The sequence below is a fragment of the Otolemur garnettii genome, unplaced genomic scaffold (assembly GCF_000181295.1).
Source record: "Otolemur garnettii isolate 467f Iridium unplaced genomic scaffold, OtoGar3 scaffold00202, whole genome shotgun sequence".
NCBI classification, from domain to species: Eukaryota; Metazoa; Chordata; class Mammalia; order Primates; family Galagidae; genus Otolemur; species Otolemur garnettii.
The window spans coordinates 93932-98950 of NW_003852597.1; the positions used below are offsets into that span (position 1 = coordinate 93932).

The window sequence follows — 5019 nt, forward strand, 5'->3', positions numbered from 1 at the left end:
CCGCCTCTGGACAGGATCATGTCAGGGCTCCATCTGAGCAGGACTTGACTTTTGCTAGCTGACTTCTTGGGCCCTGAGGTCTCATGCTTTCATGCCTTACTCTTACCTGGGAGCACAACATAGGACCAAAGCTGGCAGGATGAGTGCCCACTCCTGAGGGACTCACGATTGCATTGGACTTTCCTGCTCACTCCCTGAGATGCCAACTCCATGTGACTGTGATTAAGGACACCACACCCTCCCCATTTCTTCTGTCCGATGTAGCCACTTCTCTGTTTACCACTCCTGGTCTCTTTTATCACCATCTAGACCATAAGCCCCTCTGATCCTCTATTCCCTCCTCTACTCTTTTTGTTGGTTTGTTTTGAGACAGAGACACTCTGTTGCCCCCAGTAGAGTGCCATGGTGTCCTACTTTGCAGCAACCTCAGACCCCTGGGCTCCAGCAATTCTCTTGCGTCAGTCTCCCGAGTAGCTGGGATTACAGGTGCCCCCAACATCGCCTGGCTATCTTTATTTTTTTTCTTTTTGAGAAGAGGTCTGGCTCTGGCTCAGGCTGGAACCTGTCAGCTCAGGCATCCACCTGCCTGGGCCTCCCAGAGTGCTCGGATTACAGGCGTGAGCCACTGCCCTCAGCCCCCTCCTGTACTCTTATCACCATCATATCTGAGTTATTTCTCTTGACCCAACACTGGTTTCTCCTATAGTTAGCAGGACTTTGAGTTGTACTGTCTGTAGCTCTGGCTATATAATTCCCAAACCTCAGTATTCCTTAGGTTGTTTCTTTTTTATTCATTTATATTTTGAGGCACAATCTCACTTTATAGGCCAGGCTAAGTGGAGTCTGCCTTGCTCATAGTAACCTCAAACTTCTGGGTCAAGTGATCTTTCTGCTTCAGCCTCCCAAGTAGCTGAGTCTACAGGTGTCTGCTACAACTCCTGGCTAAGTTTTCTATGTTAAGAAGAGTTGGGGTCTCACTCTTTCTCTGGCTGGTCTCAAACCCTGACCCCAAGTGATCCTCCTGGCTTGTATTTCAAGTGACGATCCATTGTCTCTAACTTACCTCAGGCTGGGAATACTGCTGTTGCATGGAGTCTGTGTCCTGCCTACCTTCAAACCACTACTCTTCTGTTTCCACTAAAAATCTCTTGCTTCTTAGAAGCTTGTGCTACCTATGCTGTTTCCCTGGCACTGTCAACCTCAGATCCCTTGGATACTGTTGGTTTTTTGTTTTGTGGGTTTTTTTTCCAAGACAGAGTCTGACACTGTAACCCTCGGTAGAGTGTTGTTCTGTCACAGCTCACAGCAACCTCAAAGTCTTAGGCTTAAGTAATTTGCCTGCCTCAGCCTCCCAAGTAGCTAGGACTACAGGCACCAGCTACAACACCTGGGTATTTTTTTGTTGTAGTTCTCATTGTTGTTTGGCAGGCCCGGGCTGGCTTTGAACCCGCTAGCCCCAGTGTATGTGGCTGACACCCTAGCCGCTGAGCTGTAGGTGCTGAGCCTGGAGGCTCTCTTTTTTATAAGAAGACATCCACATTTGTCTCAAATTCTTATTTTTGAGTCTTTTATCTTGAGTTATTTCAATGTCCATTTCAATGACTTGCTTCAATTTTCTGGCCTCTTCTTTCCAGATTTATGTTTTCTTTTAAGAAGTCTTCCATATTTGTATGATTTTTTATTTTCATTGACACATCATAATTGCATACATGTGCAATTATGTGATGTTTTGATACATGTATCCTTTCTATAGTGCTGAAATTGGTATTAGGCATATCCATCACCTGCAACACTTGCCATTTTCTAGAGGTGAGAACATTACAAATCCCTTCCTCAAGTTATTGTGAAATATACATACAAGATGCCATATGCTCTATTGTGGCTTCACACCAAGACTCTGTCTCAGAAGAAAATACAACCATATATGTTTTTTATTGTTGGGGATTCATTGAGGGTACAAGAAACCAAGTTACACTGATTGCATTTGTTAGGTAAAGTCTCTCTTACAATTGCGTCTTGCCCCCAAGAGATGTGTCACACACCAAGACCCCGCCTCCTCCCTCCTTCCCTCTCTCTGCTTTTCCTTTCCCTCACCCCATCCCTTCTTCTCTCTCTCTGCTATCCCCTTCCCCCATCCCCCACTGTGTACAAGGTTATTAATTGTCCTCATATCAAAATTGAATACATAGGATTCATGCTTCTCCATTCTTGTGATGCTTTACTAAGAATAATATTTTCCACATCCATCCAGGTTAATACAAAGGATGTAAGTCTCCATCCTTTTTAATGGCTGAATAGTATTCCATGGTATACATAAACCATAGTGTTTTAATCCATTCTCAGGTTGGTGGGCCTTTAAGCTTTTTCTACATTTTGGTGATTGTAAATTAAGCTGCAATAAACAATCTACTGCAAGTGTCCTTATGATAAAAGGATGTTTTTCCCTCTGGGTAGATACCCAGTAATGGGATTGCCGGATCAAATGGGAGGTCTAGCTTGAGTTCTTTGAGGGTTCTCCATCCCTCATTCCAAAGAGGTTGTATTAGTTTGCAGTCCCACAGCAGGGTAAAAGTGTTCCTTTCTCTCCACATCGACACCAGCAGCTACGGTTTTTTTGTTTGTTTGTTTGTTTTTTTAATGACACTCCACTTTATTTGAGAACAGAATAAAGCCCTGGGCTAGAACTCTGCCTGGATAGTCCTTAACATTCTGCCCTAAGCAGGGTATAGTTAACTTATAACACTGTTGGTGTAAAGCTGAATGGTCCTAACTTCTTAGAGATTAGACAAAGTCTGAAACATTCTAAAGGTGAATCCTTAAGAAGGAAAATGAGCTTGTTTTCTTTTTGTTCCTTTCAAAAATACTGCCCAATGTATAATGAAGCCGGTACACAGCAGCACCAGAAAGGCCATTTAGAAGAAGAGTTTTTCTTCAACAGAATCTACTTGAAAGTGTTGAGAAATTGTATCTTAGCTAAAAGAAGTTTACTAAGGAACAAGGGCAGATATCTAAGTGCCTAACCAGTATTTAAAGTTTTCAAGGGGTGGGGATGTGCAAATTCAGCAATAAAAAGATTTTCTTGTTTTGCTTCAGGGGAAAGTGATAGTGGTCAGAGGGGCCAGTTCCAAGGGCCGGTCCAGAGAAGGTTGCTGGTCGTGGTACTCGGCCACATGCCCGTTCCGGTGGTGACCATACTCAAACTTGATCCACAACTCGCCAATCTTGGACTGGGGAAGGATATCTGGGATCCACTCAGTGATGAAAGGTGTTGGCTCCTTTTGATCTGGGGAAGTGTTGCCAACTTTGAGAAAAGTTTTTAGTTCCAAGGGTCGAAGCACTGGCTGCTTTTCTATACGCCCATAGGTTTCTGCTATGCTCTCTACTTCCACTTTAGGGCATTTAAACAGCTCATAAGTCCCATCTCGGTTCTGGATAAAGCTACGAGTGATTTCCAAGGGCATCTCTGGGGTATCTAAGATTTGTTTAACTTGGAGGATATTAGTGATATGCCAGGTATAATTGGAAAATGTTCCCAGTGGCAAGGCATCTTTCCGAACAAAAGCTGTGGTAGAGTTGGGAAGCTGTTTTTTTGCACTTCCTATTGATATCCTCTGTTGCAGGGCATCAAAAAAGGATTGAGGAATATGGAACACCAGTGGCTCTGGTTTGCCATCAAACTGATAGTGCATGGTTTGATGGATGCGTTCTGTGACACTGGCCAGCCAGTCCTGGAATGATAACGTCACTTGTCCCTCATCTAGTAGCTGACCACAGGCCTGCCTTTTTAATGAAGAAGCAACCACAGGCTTTTTCAGGCCACTTTTCCTTAGATTACTGCTCACTGCATCTTGAGGCAATAGTGAAGTGTTCATCTGTGCACCGCTGGAATCAAAATTTAGGAAGTCTGAGAATTCCTGAGCCACTGTCTCATCACTGGCAAAGGCACAGATGCAAGCAAAGAAATGAATACATCTCTGGGCTGCTTTGTCCTTGGAGGTGTTCAACTTGTGCGATTTCAGAGTCTGACAGGAGCAGAAGAAGCGGCGCTCAGGCAAGCTTTTGGCACTGATTTTCTGCACAAAAGATGTATGCAGATACCCCAAACTATGCTTCTGGCTTGCCTTGCATTTTACCACCAAGATGTTTTTAGTAATCCTCTGTACCAGGGGTCCTGTGGGTTCTGTGGCCAACTGCCAGATGGTCTGTTTGGTTTCTGGGGAAGCCTGCATTACATTTAGGACTGAGCTCTTTAGGGTCAGCAGCGTGGCCTCTGCCTGGCAGTTCAAGGCCAGCTTGATGTGCTGGCATTGGTTTTCCACAACGCCTTGGGTGGCAGCTTTTAAGCATGAAGGGACATAGCACCGCCCAGAGCTCAGCTGAGTGATGATGGTCCCATCTACAGTCTGGATTGTTGTCTCTGAAACCCCCAGCTCCACAAAGCATCAGTAATCAGGGCCTCGGTCTCTTCATCGCACTGAGTAGACCTGCAGATCGGAGCCTGTGATGATTTTGACAGCCTCAACACTAGGCTGCTTCCGTGCACCGTAGCGGAGTATGGTTCCACAAGTCTTGTTCTTACAGCTCAGTCCCCGGGTTCCATTGTATGTGCCACATCAGGGACACTTTCTGATTCCCCTCAATGTGGCCTTTCCCAAGTCAGATAAGAAAGCTGGGACTTTAGTCCTCAGAGTGTTTGGTTCCATTTTTCACAGGCCCTCTTCTCTCTTCGCCTGGCGCGGCCTTTTACAAATACCAGCAGCTACGGTTTTGAAATTTTGTGATGTGGGCCATTCTCGCTGGGGTTAGATGGTATCTCAGGGTGGTTTTGATTTGCATTTCTCTAATAATTAGGGACAATGAGCATTTTTTCATATGTTTGCTAGCCATTCGCCTGTCTTCTTTAGAGAAGGTCTATTCATCTCTCTTGCCCATTGATATTTGGGATTGTTGGCTTTTTTCATGTGGATTAATTTGAGTTCTGTATAGATCCTAGTTATCAAGATTTTGTCTGATTCAAAA

The 5019-nt window shown here is 44.7% G+C and overlaps 1 pseudogene; it reads right to left on the bottom strand.

The window, feature by feature from the left end:
* Positions 1-3089: 3089 nt before the first annotated feature.
* Positions 3090-4703, bottom strand: LOC100964004 (annotated as a pseudogene).
* Between the last annotated feature and the right edge of the window lie 316 nt (positions 4704-5019).